Here is a 15,824-nt window from a genome sequence, read left to right on the forward strand (position 1 = left end):
GGTCACATTCGTAGACAATAAATTGTTAGGATCCTGCCCCGAAATAACATAACAGATCAGTTACAAGTAACAGAGAACCATGAGCAAAAAGTAATTCGGTTTGCCATTTGTTAATTGGGCACCTACTGAGAATAACACTGCCAAAAATCATCATCACAATATAAACGTATAAATTATTATTTGAGGCTTGTTTACTTGAACATATTTTAATAAGTAAGTGATAAGTAAATGAAGCATATTACTGAATACGTAAGTGAACAATGGTAACATGTTTGTTAAATAGTACAAACCAGGCCAAAAATACTTTAATTTGCCTAAATTGTGTCTACTGAACACACTATAAGCGATGAATTAAGGTATAGTGAAGCCATAAAAATACGGAGTCACTGATCTAGTACTAAAGAAACTCCTGATATTTAGTAATTTAGTTTCTGGTTCACATTGGTCCAAAAGATTGGAAATGTTCGAATAAGCGTTTTTAGGTATTATCAGGTTTGATCCTAAGGTCTTCAGTAAGCTGTGTTGGTACCCATTGTTGAGAAACTTTGCCGAATCTGTGTTCATCGCGAGTGGTTTGATAGGCGGACCATGAACAATGTCCAATGAAGGGGCTGCGATATCACGTCCCGAGTTTCCAGAATGTTTTAAACTGATCCGTTCTCATGAGTCTCGCTCCTCTGCCCACTTTCAAACATCTCGATGACAAATAAACCGTTTTACGGGGGACAGCACCGTCCCCATATTGTGCGGAAGTCTTCCACCTCGTCAGCCCATTTACCCCTGGCGACCAAACGAATCGAAACACTGCTCGCTTTTCCTTATTGGCGCAAACCGCTAGCGGAGCTAGTATGTTTTCGCTGTCTGCTAAATGCAACTAAGTTGTTCAGGACCGAATGGCACGTATGTGACTTTAGTGGCACCAACTTTAAACGCGCATGCAAATAACACAGCGTGAAACTTTTCACAGCGTGTATGTCGAAACTATAGTTCATATGTGGCTCAGTCGTGTCAGGTTACCTTTCAGTTAGTTACGGTAAAACTATTGGAGTTCTTTTGTGTTGTCTTTTCAGTACAAGTTGCATCACATAACATAGGAAAAATCTTTATTTTACGTTTGGTACGTGCATCGATCTGGCCGCTGCTATAACGCTTGCTCATAATTTCAACCACTTTCATTGTTTGATAAGAAAAGTTATTTTTGGAGACTGAAGAAGGATAGCTACTCATAGTTCGTGCTAATTTTTCTTCATCTGCCGTCACAGGTAGGAGAAATAACAAAATGTTATTCGGAGGGGCGATATCTGAGACATTTTCCTAATGAGAAATAAATTTTTCCCCATCTTAATACGTTGCTAGCCCACTAATTGCCAAGCCCCCCAAACTGTCATTGAGTAGACATATTGCTTTCACTACTTAATACATATAATGAAGCAGCCTTTTATCTGGCCTCGTAATATTGATCACATTAATGCCCTTCAATCGGAAAATCGAATGGCAACGAGATTCAGATGCGGAATTTTGTGTGAAAATCCAATAATTCTAAGCCTAAGACCGCGGATGTAATCATTCCACATCGGCAGCAGCAACTTTAAGTTCCCACTCCACAGTTATGGTACCCATAGGTACACCACATGCAGTGTGCACCACCCTGTTGCCTACACTGCCCCTGTAGCACAACCAGTGGGCTAAGCGCGCTATCCTCGGTGCCGTCATGATGGTGTCCCGGGCTCGAGCCGATTTGTATAGAAGGCTAGCAAAGCTCATTAGGGGAGGGCTGCCCTGGATTAATCCATCCTGCCCCACTTCCTCCCCCCCCGCTTTACCCGCACCACCAAGATAAATGCAGCGCTCGTTTGCTCGCTCTCCATTGTCTGCCGCAGGTTGAGCGACGGTCGCTGGCGCCGGCAAGCCGGTTAAATATTGGCGCTGTACCTGCTGTGAGGCTACTGAACGCACACCCCTTCTGCCGTACAATACCGGCCGCGTCCTCCACATTCAGCACTACAGAGACGGCGTCTCCCCCAGAAACGACCAGTGAACGCCATCTCGCTTAGAATCTCTATAGCTCCGCATCCTACTCTTTACTGTAGATCCACTGAGTATCATACATCTCAAAACGTTAATACTACCCCTGTATGATGGCATGTGATACGTAGACCTGCGCAGAAAATCTACAGAAGAAACTGTTTCTCATCCTGAGCTGTCTAACGTAGTAACTGACAGTTGTTTGAATATTGAATGGTTTGTTATTACTATTCATAAGTTAGGGGTTCATCAATACACTGGTAAAATATTAATGCCATAGAGTTAAATATTCTGGAGTAGTGATATTTAAGCAGAACAATACCTAGTTTACAATATGGATTGCAGAAGGATTGCTCGACTTACGAGTAGAATGCTATTTATACGTTAACTTACCTAATATTGCAATCTCCAAATAACGAAATATCATCATTTGGTATTTTAAATGATGTTCTCAAGGCACTTTATTTTAAGGATAATGTCACTCTCTCTTGGTAACTTAAGTTTTATGAAATTTGTGGCTTTACAAACAACTGGTTTCAATCATTTTTAACAAACTGGCTGCAATATATTACTCCAAATTATCAAACAGTAATGGAAAGAGAGTAAATTGTAGAGGCTGGAGAGAAATATGAAGGGAGTCCTACTAGATTCTATTCTGGATCAAATCCTGAGACCTTACAATTAACATTCAACAAGAAGATATGGTAACTTAAGGAGATGGCACTGGTGTTATAATAAATGCAATTAGAGAGAAATCAACGGAACAAATTGCAACTCGTTAATGAAGTTTTTCAAAGACTTATATAGAAGTTCTCTGAAAGTATACTGGTCCTTGAATTTTCTTAAGGAACAGCATATCCAGCTCAGTACAACAACTAAGTTCATACTAACAATTCCTGTAGCACATGAAGAAGACGCAGTAAACGGGATAGAATGGTCCACAGTTATCGTTGTTTACATAGATAAACGCTTGAACTGAATGAAACATATTGACGATCTCCTCAATTAAGTTCATTGAATGTTGATCATCGTGTAATTGCTCGTCTTGTAAACAAACGAATCAGCCTCCTAAATTATAATACATTTTTCACTCAATAATATCTTTGAAATCATGTTTGGTGTCACTCGCTACTTAGGAGCAAAGTATTGATCACAAAAGTAAACAGTAAGAATAAAGTGTGGTTTTCGTCCTCAGTATTGTTGATAGTATCTCTTCAAGAAGTTCAAAATTTTACATGGACCTACATACGAAGGCTATAAACAAAGCAATGGCAACGTAGTGCAGACACTCCTAGGAGATCGGACATGTCCATACAGAATATAGGACTTTTGACGTGGCGCTGCTGTCGATGTGCAGTGTGCATTTCAGGCGCATCCAGTTACGTGTGTTGCTGCTGCACAGCGTTGAAGTGAAGAGTATCGATTTTACCGTTCTAAAGAAAATTTTCAAACAGTGATCAAAGTTCGGGTATTAAAATCGAGGGCAGCCATGGAAGAAAATGCATCAGGAGGTTGAAGATTACGTGGAATCTGTGGCTATAGGACAGTTGCAAAACGGGACAAGTCGTTTTGTGTGGGTCAGAAAGAAACTGCGGTTTACACCATGCATTTCAGCTGTCTTTTCCAAAGAGCAGATTGGCAACGTAAACTTTCTCGAAGTTTAAGGGACCCTTCAGAGGCTGCCGATTTCCTGATGCGGCGTCTGCACCCCGCGCACGGGCACTCTGTCGCTGAAATCAAGACAAAACGCCTTACTAATGATCCCCAACGACTTCTCTACATTTGACAAACGGTAATAGACTTTCCGGTTAACTACAGGGAATAAATTCAATGCAGCTACACTTGTTGGTCCTTTTAATAACGCGAGCTATTCATGTAACCACTAATTTAGTTACAACCCTTGTTTATACAAGTTGTCATGGGTATTGGTGCATAATTTTTTATATATTGTACGGTAAAGTGGGCATACACCATCGTGCTTGCTTTTTCCCTGCGTCAAACAGTCTTCCCGCAAACCCTTCACAAGTTTTGCTATCTGATGCTTCCTGTACGGTCATAATCATACCATTAAATATACTACACTTGTCACTGTAGGCTAACCATTTTATGTCCACGCGTCCTGAATTCACCACCTGATTTGCTGCTCAGTGGAAAACAAGCATTAATGCCATGTGTACTTTGAGGTACCGCACCCTAGAGGCATTAATGCCATATGTAATTTAACTTAAAACACGTGACTTATGATAGCTATAATTATTAATCCGTAAATGGCGTAAATGCTAATGTATTGTTCGCTACGCCGCCCTTAGTCAATAACAGAGATATCTGCACTTCTACCCCCTACCCACTGTGGGAGCTAAGACAGGCCACCACTGACAATCCGGAATGAATAAATTCATTGACATGCGGTTTTCGCCAAGCTATAACAGACCAAATAGATGAATTTCCTGATGTTCTCAAGTAATTTTTATAGTTTACAGTATCCGTTTCATATATTTCTTTTAATTTTATAATGGAACTATTTGCTTCCCTTTTGTGGTATTTGAAAGACGCTTCTAGGGAAACTTCTACCACAAAACACTGGTGGGTATTGATCAAATAGTGCCAAGATTACAATGCAGAAAACCATTAATTAATGAGCGTATGGCATTGGTGGCCGGGAGACCCCTCGCGGGGCGGTTCCGCCGCCGCTCCACGAGTTCTTTAACGCCACTACGGCGACTTGCAAGTGAATGAGCATGAAGTGATGATGAAAGACACACAACACCTAGTCATCTCGAGACACCGCCGGGAATCGAACCCGGGACCCCGTGCGCGGGAAGCAAGAACGCTACCGCAAGACGACGAGCCGCGGATCAGAAAACCATTGCCCCGCCGTCAGTAGAACAGGCTCGACAGACGTCTGCCTGATAACGCTAAATGTAAGAAAGCACGTAACTCAGGTATGGTTCTTGAGTTTACCTATGCGCTTGGGGCTGATGTATCTGTGATCTACTGTAGTAGCAATCAGATGACTTGCCCGTATTACTATTTAGACATTCACGCGACGTATACGATAGCTGAAAAAGTGAATATAGTTTACGGTGAATGTCGTCAAATCATTAGAGCATCGGTGTGGTTGTATGCTAAAGAGAATTCACCAAGTGCCAAAAATCCACGACCTGTATTTGTAAGCGTTTAAAAACTTGAAAATGGTAGTGAGGGAAGGAAAATTTTCCAAGGAAAATAAGAGAAACTGCTGTACGAAGAGAAACTAACATTTTAGCAGTAGTAACACTCAATGCAAATGTCACTAAGAGTTCTTTCGAAAGTACAAGAGGGATCAACCAATCAATTTCCTTCGATCATTATTCCACCGCATTTAATTTACATCACAATTCACAGTACATACTGCTTCATGGCAATGAAGCTACAGTCCTCCATAAAAAAAAATTACGAAGAGTACAAAGTGATACGGCGTATATACGCAACTTTTGGTTTAACGAGCAGCATCGTTTGCAAACCATGAGCAAGATAATCTTTGCAACATGTACTAATCGTCAGACACAAAGAAGTGGTTCACCAGCGTTTTATGCCTGTTTTGAAGATCCCTGTTTTATTGATGGGAATCTAAACACACTGAAGTAGCTCGAGTTCCTAAGATCTTCTACTGCCGCAGTTATTGGAAAACATCCCACTGGACATAATGCAGTCAGTGTGGCATCAACATGGTGGATGACGCCCCCATTTGCCACATGACATGTCCTTCGTAAAGAGCACTTGGAGAGTAATGGATGGGCGTTCAGGAAACGCAGTATGGTCTGTACACTCACCAAACGTAACATTTCTATACTTTCATCTGTGACCAAAATCAAAACAATAGGTCGTTTAGGAAGCAGCGATGATTCCTAAGGGCATGAACTGCTTTATAAGGCCGGCGTATCCCCCCCTTAACTCGAGATGAAATTCAACGTGCAGTGTTGTTTCTCGAGAATGGCTTTATAGTGTCTAGCAATGCTTAAGGTTTTTGAGCACTTGCCGTGATAATAATTACACGAACCGTACCTGAGCAAAGGTTTTTCTTACGTTTAGTACAAAAGCGGAGACGTTTATGGAAACTCCTCTTCTGATGGGACAATAAGTTGCGGCGCAGTTACCGTGATACTTCACTCAAAACCCAAAGAAAATGGTACACCTGCGTAATATAGTGTAGGGCCCCCGCGATCACGCGGAAGTGCCGCAGCACCGACGTGGCTTGGACTCGACTAATGTCTGAAGTAGTGCTGGAGAGAACTGACACCATGAATCATGCAGGGCTCCCCAAAAATCCGTAGAGCTGCGAGTGATGTGTAAGTAGGTTGTTTAGGTTTTTATATTGGAAACGCCACGTAGCGCTCTGTACGAAAATCACTGGCTGTGCTGCATGCAGTCTGTGGCTGGTTTGCATTGTTGTTGGCCATTGTAGTGTTGGGCAGTTGGCTGTTAACAGCGCGTAGCGTTGCGCAGTTGGAGGTGAGCCGCCAGCAGTGGTGGATGTGGGGAGAGAGATGGCGGAAATTTGAGAGCCGATGATCTGGACGTGTGTCCATCAGAGACAATACATTTGTAAGACTGGATGTCATGAACTGATATATATAATATGACTTTTGAACAATATTAAGGTAAATACATTGTTTGTTCTCTATCAAAATCTTTCATTTGCTAACTATGCCTATCAGTAGTTAGTGCCTTCAGTACTTTGAATCTTTTATTTAGCTGGCAGTACTGGCGCTCGTTGTATTGCAGTAGTTCGAATAACAAAGATTTTTGTGAGGTAAGTGATTTGTGAAACGTATAGGTTAATGTTAGTCAGAGCCACTCATTTGTAGGGAATTTTTAAAGTCAGATTGCGTTGCACTAAAAATATTGTGTGTCAGTTTAAGCACAGTAACTCATTAATTTTTCTAAGGGGACGTTTCATATGGCGACCCTTCCAGGATACCTCACTGGAATCTTCTGATTCTTTCTTGGAGTTTGTGTAATTAGTGTAGCTTTTATTTATTGCTAGCGCGTATTTGTAGAGAGAATCTCCTTTGTAGTTGCAGTCTTTCATTGTTGTATAGTAAAACAGTTGTGGCATTCATGTAGATTTGCACCAAGTATTTCGCAGCTGCGCTTGCAATTAACTAGATATTATTTTCAGTGCTATGTTAATATGTTCTCTTATTTTTCCTCTTCAAATTGTGCTTTTCTGTGTTATCGTGTGAAATATTGTGATAATAATGGCGAGTGAAATACGTAACACTAGGCTCCAGAGTAAACTGAGAAATGACAGTGAAGACGAAAGCAGTGTGTTAGCGCCATCGTGTAATGAATTGACTAATGTTCAAAGTAGTAATTTGGTAACTGTGCATAGGGAAATGGAGCGGGCTGCAAACAATGGCGTAGACAGTGAAACAGGTAGTGAACAGGGAAGCATTATCGATCGATCGCTCGGCAACAGCTCGCTTCAGAATTCCGAAATGACAGGACGCAATCTTGCAAATACTGTAGATTCAGGTCTTGCGTCCTCACCGTTCCCTCAAATAAGTCAAGACACATTTTCTGCTTTTCAAAATGCGAATATTGCCAGTTCAAATGCACTGCCGAATTGCACCGAGGAACATGTTTCAGACACCAGTGCATTGTGATTACAATTAATGCAACAAATGGGACAAAGGCTACAAAAGTTAGACACAACACTTGAACAAAATCATAAACAAATGGGACAAAATCTTCAAAAGTTAGACGCAATGGAACAAAAGCTTCAAAAGTTAGACTCAGTGGAACATACGCTTGAACAAACACGTGAAGATTTAACTACTGAGTTACATAACATCGAATCGAAATGTCAAAAAGTCATGAAACCTTGCAAGCTAAAATTTACTCAGTTGCATCTACCTATTCGGTTACACAACTTGCAAAAACTCAGGAAAACTTAAAGGACACAGTAGATACGATATCAACACAAATGGACACTCTGAAACGTGGTTCAGAAAAACACACAGAGGAAATAATTTCGCTATCGGATAAAGTAGCCAAACTTTCAGATCAGTTCACTAACTCATCTACAAAGGTAGATGATGATCTGAATGACACAAGACTTGTAGCCTTCACTGACACTGAAGAGTATGAACAAATTAGAAAATTCAAACAAAATCAAAATCAAATCAATACACTGTACAAAAGAGAAATTCGGGAAGTACAAGATCAGTTGGGACAAGTAATACAAGATTTACATATTTCAGAGGACACTCGCGCTCCAGTACGGGAAGAGAGACATAGAAATACGGAACAACCACAAATTAAAAACACAGGACACTTGGGAAATTATGAAAGAAATTGGCAAGGCGCATTGAATTTTGAGATGGAACCGCCGAAATGAAGTAACAATGAGCGATGTGCGACTCGCCGACACGATGATTTTGACTATAAGCTCCTCAATACTACACGTAAATTCAAAACATTTAAGAATTCTGGCAACGACATTCATCCACAAGCATGGCTTCATCAATTCTCTCATTGTTTTCCTCCCAACTGGTCATTGGATCACAGATTAGAATTTATGTGTGGCTATTTAAAGAATGAACCAGCTGTAAGAATGCGATTGGTCATTCACGATTGTCACAGTGGAGGAGAATTTTATCATGCCTTCCTCTCAGCGTATTGGTCTCAAGCTACACAAGACCGAGTAAAACATAGCATCATAATGATGAAACATTTCGAACAACCTGAATTTTCCAGTCTTGTGAAATATTTTGAAGACATGTTGCACAAGAATCAGTACCTGACAAACCCATACAGCCCCTCAGAACTCATCCACATTTGCTTAATCAAATTACCTGAACATTTACGACAAATTATTTTGGCAGGACGTTGCAAAGACGACATTGAAGCTTTTAAGGGATTCTTACAAGAATTAGAAATTGACACTGACAATCGCGGAACGCGAAAACAGGAACACAAAAATTACAGGTCACATCTGTCGCAATTCCTTGATGAACGAAATAATAACTGGACACGACAGGGCTATTCTCACAACACAAATCGTGACCAAAACAAACACCAGCCGTATGACAACCATTGGCAGTTACAGAGAAATATCACATTTCCGTAGTAATGAATATGACAGAGATAACCACAGAAACAGACAATATGGCAACCAGAACTATTACTATCGCGGGAGAAAGAATAGCTTCAGATGCAGCGGTCCACCGTGCAGTGATAATTCAGAGAGAAATTCTCCACCACTTAACCGACAAGAAATAAACTACAGGAACTACCGACATGACGACAGATGATATAATCGTAACGACAGACTTGAATTGTATCAGAACTGGCGAGATTCAAACAGAGCAGGGCACACTCGACAAAGTGAATTTGTAGAAGTGAGGTCTCCTAGTCCTAATAACGACGCGCGCCACCAAAGAGACAGACAAAGACTTGCACCACAGGCAGCCACGTGCGCCGGATGGCTCAGAGAAAAATAACATAGACACTATCCTTGAGACAAATTTTAGCATTCTTTACCGACTTATACCTCATGATAATTGCGTTCAAGTTAATTTGCTGCGTACTGAGAAAAGGTAAAGGATTGCCCTACATTTCACATGTAAAACCGTTTACTGAAAGATAATCTGTTTTTTTACTTCACAGTCTTTGCTATAAAAATTTTCACTTCACGTTACTAGTACAATTTGTCACACTGAGAAACTGTTAACATGCAACAATGTTTTGAAGTTAAATATCCAGTCAAGAACCAGGAGAACATATTTAAACAGAAATTACGAATGCATTGTTATAGTGAACAGACGACACAGTGTTGTTATTTGTACATTCTTGCTTGTTCGTTGCACGATCACATAACGACTATAAGGCTCACATACTTAGAACATATACCGGCACTGCTAATGAGATTTTCATGCAACATTTTGCTTTACTTAAAAAAAAACATTCTTTATTTGAAGTACTTTCTGTGGGATGAAAGATGACTTAGCATTTGGTTTCTTTGACAGCTACGCAATTATATCACGACGCTACTAATGTGTGATACAACTTACATTGTTGCTTTTGTGCTGTATCTGCTTTATATCTGCACAGTTATTCTGAATTCTTCTGGAAAGTAAAACATGTTTTAGTAGTAACTTTGTGGTATAGCTACAACAAGATAGCCTTTTTTTTGTAGCACAACAATACGTTGCAGTGTAGTACTTTCTTGATCACGGTACTCTACGTAATAACTACGATATCTATACGCATAGCATTTCGCTTTTATTTATTACGAGGTAAGTACATTGACTTCCACAGAACTTTGCTTACGGACGACGATAATTACGGCACTTGGCACATTTTTCACCCCTAAGTAAGGACAGAGATTATGTTACAACAAGATGCACAATTTAGCGCTACAGGACACGCATTTGAGTGATTAATTTTTTACTTAAAACATTTATTTTTAAAGATTTTTGAATTACAAAGAAAGTTTTCCGTGATACATTTCATTCCATTGCTGTATTCTGTAACACCTGAGGGTATAATTACATTAATCCTCAGGGGGGTACACGCCTACTTTGTGTACCATGTGTTTGGCAAGCACAAGGAGCCCTAGCTAATATGGTATTTGCTTATACAACTTTACACATCGGTACCATATTTCTCCAACACAGAATTACACAGCTACCTGATTATTTAACAGCGAAACAAACATTTTTTTTACAACGTCAGTGACAGATGTTTACGCAATTACACAGTTGGATAGCTTCACACTTATGAAACTGTATTTTGTTTGTACTTTGGAACTCTTCATATTTTTTCAGAACCATTGTGATACTATGAGAGCTTTGAGTGATGTATTTGGTATGGGATCACGATTTTTAAAGTACGATTGAGGTAGATGACACTATTGAAATGAGCAGAGAATTTTTTTAGGTTTTGAAATTATTGCAGAAAGCTACGACGTTTTTGAGATTTGGCTGAGTTTTTATGATGTTATTATTGCGATGACAATGTGTATTATGCTGTTGAGGTATGTTTATGATCAATAAGCTGATGCTATATGAGGAATTTGATTATGCTACATATTTATTATGATGAAATATTGAAGAAGTGTCGACGAATATTTATATGTGTAATAAGGTAAGGAATAATGAGTAGTAGTTAGGGAGTCTGACTTGTGAAAAGGATGTTGGAAACCAAGAATCGTACTTTAAGAGTTATGAAATGTGTGTAAATACGTGAATGTACCACAATGCCGCCAAAAATTTTTTGGACACTGTTATATTTACAGGATTTTGTTTCTACGCATTTGTAACGCAAATTCTCGACCTGTGAAATTTTTATATGAGACTGTCACTGTAGCAGAAACTGATGTCGTAAATATTTCGGTAAGGAAGGTAGGTCACCTCGACGTAATGCGTTTTGGGTGCCCAGCTGAGAGATAGTCGTCTGACAAAAGAAAGCCATTAGGTTGAGAAAAAAAAGAGCCCATTATCCTCGCTATTGACATTTCTATGTCGCAAATACGACACGCTCAAACTTGAAAACATATGATTACACTGTGGAGCTCTTAATTTATGATATTTACTAAAATGCCTAATGAAATGATGAGAAACATTTTATGTCTATTGTCTTTCTAGTTGAGAGATTGCTCATTTTGTTTAGTATCTGGTTTCCAGCTGTGTTGCAGCATTGGCTTTATAAAATAAAATTAAGTGCATTTGCTAATGTGAACACTTTCTGCCAACAGATCTATTAAATAATAATTTTATGATCCATATTCTTCGAAAAAGGAGCACTTGGAACGGAAAGAACAATAAGAAGGGATTAATAACAGTAACTGCATACATAACTTTCTTTTCAACTACTTGGTAATTTTTTTGGTAGAGTAAGTTATCGTGATGCATCACTCTAGTGTTAAGATGTGACATAGATGTTAAACATGGCCATTTTTACTGTAATATTTTTTCTGCTTGAGCTTTGTCATGTTTAGATATAAGCTATTACATTTGCTGGTCCGCCCCTCGTGGTCTCGCAGTAGCGTTCTCGCTTCCCGAGCACAGGGTCCTGGGTTCGATTCCCGGCGGGGTCAGGAATTTTTCCTGCCTCGAGATGACTGGGTGTTGTTGTGTCGTCTTCATCATCATCATTCATTCCCATTACCGTCGGAGGAAGGCAATGGCAAACCACCTCCATTAGAACCTTGCCTAGTAAGGCGGTGCGGTTCTCCCGCATCGTCCCCCTGCGCTCTGTAAAGAAGCATGGGACTTCATTTCATTTCCATTGCATTTGCTGCTGCTGTTTGCCAGGCATAGTGCTGCTAAATTTCACTTTGTATTACTCTGTTAAGCCAGTTTTACTACTGATTTATTTTTCTTGTTGCTGCACATTGGCTCATATTAGTTGTAATGTTGCATTTGCTTGGTAATTGAGGTTTACTATAGCTTGCTTTGCCAATTTCCATTTTTTTGTCATTGCTGTTTGTGTTAATTGTTTTGTGCTGCTGCATTGCCTCGTCCCTTAGTTTAGCATCTGAACTCAGTAGATTTAAGTTAGCTTAAGATCAGGGAGGCTATATGTGAGAAAGAGTTGTGATGAATTGGATGAAATGCATTGAGAAGCTATAAGAAAATGGATTGGCCAAAAAAGAATTTTGAAAGAGGATGTGAACAGAATATAGAAAGCATGCTTGGATAAGATTTTTTTGGTGGAAATAAATGTTGAAATAAGAGGAAAGATCTACAGAATGAAGTTTTGGGTTGGACTGCAGTACCAAATGTCACACTGAAAACAAACCCCGTTCTGTATTTTTGTGTTATTACACTGTGTGAATTTGTGTTTTTCCTGTCTTTATGTGTTTATCTAATAAGAGTTATGTTGTAGAATTTTTCTGATAATATATTATTTACTTTGCAAAGATGTTTAGACATTATTTATTCTGTGTTGTTTCAATGCTCATATGGGAAATTAATGTTTTGAAAACTATTCTCATTACTTTACATATTTATTTATTTCATAATTCCTGTAACACTGATGTATATGTTTATTTCTATTCTTTTGTAAAGCCTATATTACTACAAATGTTATCTGTATTATTATGTTTTAATGATTTTTCTGTATCTTTGTAATTGTATTCTCATGTTATAAAATTCTAATGGACACCAGTTCACCAAATTAAGTAACTGGTAAGCATTCATTTCAGTGCACACATTTCTGTTGGTCATAGCATATGCACAATATGTGAGAAGTTGGGACCATTAGTGTTTGCATGTGTATTGATAATTCAGCAAGGGACTGACTAACCGCATTGTTGGTTCTAAGGACAATTCAAAAAACTTTGTGAGTCCACAAGTGGTGGTTTATGGACTTGCTATATTGTCCGCAAGACTCTTCGATGGTGATTGTGCACCTGTACAGTCGCAACAGATGGCTGCTGACCGTCTCTACAAGGACTAAAAAGGCCCACCAATACCATAATCTCTACCAGGAGTACAGTGGGTCGGCTCTGTGATGACCTGCCCACCAATATTCTTCAAAACTTCGACTGACTCTGCTGTGGGTTTGCTCTCTTGTGGACCATTGCCTGTCTGCATATCAAGAGTCAGCACTGTCTTTCTGTTGGAAGGACAACACTACTTCTTCAAGACTGCATTGAAATCCACTACTTCCGTGTGCATTGCCTTTCACTGCTCAGACTTTGAGAAAAAAACTGGCAATTTTATTGTGATGAATGATCAGGACTGTCTTTATGGACTGTGAGAAAATTTTAGCTTTTGACTAACATGGTATCAATAAGTGTGTGCATATGATTTCTTTGTTATTGTAATTGTGAAAATTTTTTCAGCAAATATGTATTGGCCAGAGCCCAAACCAATCGGTAAAATTTTTTGTGGGGAGCATGTGGGCTATGTAAGTAGGCTTCTTAGGTTTTTATATTGGTAACGCCATGTAGCGCTCTGTATGAAAATCACTGGCTGTGCTGCGTGCAGTCTGTGGCTGGTTTTCATTGTTGTTGGCCATTGTAGTGTTGGGCAGTTGGCTGTTAACAGCGCGTAGCGTTGCGCAGTTGGAGGTGAGCCGCCAGCAGTGGTGGATGTGGGGAGAGAGATGGTGGAAATTTGAGAGCCGATGATCTGGACGTGTGTCCATCAGATACAATACATTTGTAAGACTGGATGTCATGAACTGATGTATATAATATGACTTTTGAACAATATTAAGGTAAATACATTGTTCTCTATCAAAATCTTTCATTTGCTAACTATGTCTATCAGTAGTTAGTGCCTTCAGTACTTTGAATCTTTTATTTAGCTGGCAGTACTGGCGCTCGCTGTATTGCGGTAGTTCGAATAACGAAGATTTTTGTGAAGTACGTGATTTGTGAAACGTATAGGTTAATGTTAGTCAGGGCCACTCTTTTGTAGAGACTTTTGAAAGTCAGATTGATTGCGCTAAAAATATTGTGTGTCAGTTTAAGCACAGTAATTCATTAATTTTTCTAAAGGGACGTTTCAGATGGAGAGCTCTTCTGAACAGCAAGTTCCAAGAGATCCCAGATATGTTCAATAATGTTCATGTCTGGGGAGTTTGGTGGCCAGCGGAAGTGTTCAAACTCAGAACAGTGTTCCTGGAGACACTTTGTAGTGATTCTGGATGTGTGTGATGTCCCATAGTCCCGCTGGAATTGGCCAAGTCCTTCGGAATGTACAATCAACATGAATGGCTGTAGGTGATCAGACCGGTTGCTTACGTAAGTGGCATCTGTCACAGTGGTATCTGGACGTATCAGTGGTCCAATATTACTCCAACTGCTCACGAGTTACACAATTACAGGACCTCCACCAACTTGAAAAGTCCCCTGCTAATATGCAGGGATTCATGAGGTTGTCCCCATACCCGTACAAGTCCATCCGCTCTTTACAATGTGAAACGAGACTCGTCCAACCAGGTAACATGTTTCCAGTGATCAACAGTACAATGTCGCTGCTGACGGGCCCAGGCGAGGCATGAAGCTTTGTGACGTCCTGTCATCAAGGGTGCACTAATGGGCCTTCGGCTCCGAAGGCCCATATCGATAATGTTGCGTTGAATGGTTCGCACTCTTACGCTTTTTGATGTCCCTGCATTGAAATCTGCAGCAATTTGCGGAAGGGTTGCACTTCTGTCATGCTCTTCGGTCGACATTGGTCTCTTTCTTGCAAGATATTTCTCCGGCAGCAGTGATGTCGGAGATTTGATTTTTTACCGCATTCTTGATAGTCACTGTACACTCGTGAAATGATCGTACGGGAAAATTCCCACTTCATCGCTACCTCGGAGATGCTGCGTCCCAACGCTCGTGCGCCAACTATAACACCACCGTCAAACTCACTTAAATCTTCATAACATGCCATTGTAGCAGTAGTAACCTGTCTAACAACTGTGCGAGAAACTGTTTGTCTTATAAGGGCGTTGCTGACAACAGCGCCGTATTCTACCTGTTTACTTACTTCTGTATTATGCATGCATATACCAATTTCTTTGGCGCTTCAGTGTATTTGATGAAGACTCATACACGTTATGCCGTTGAGGTTCTCTTAGAAGTTACTTCCATATTTTAGAGAAAAACTATTTTGTTCCATCAGAAAAGAAAAAGTCGGTGACGTAATTCAGCCACTACAAACGATAAAAATTACATGTGAATATCAGGAAATTTGCCACATTATCCGTTACTACTTGGCGAATACCGCACCTCGATATATTTATTCAGTCTGAATATGTTTCGAGTGCCAGTAATACGCAATTTTTTCCGAGAAAATGAATCTGCT

Source organism: Schistocerca americana, chromosome 6 (assembly GCF_021461395.2).
Source record: "Schistocerca americana isolate TAMUIC-IGC-003095 chromosome 6, iqSchAmer2.1, whole genome shotgun sequence".
In the NCBI taxonomy this organism is placed as follows: Eukaryota; Metazoa; Arthropoda; class Insecta; order Orthoptera; family Acrididae; genus Schistocerca; species Schistocerca americana.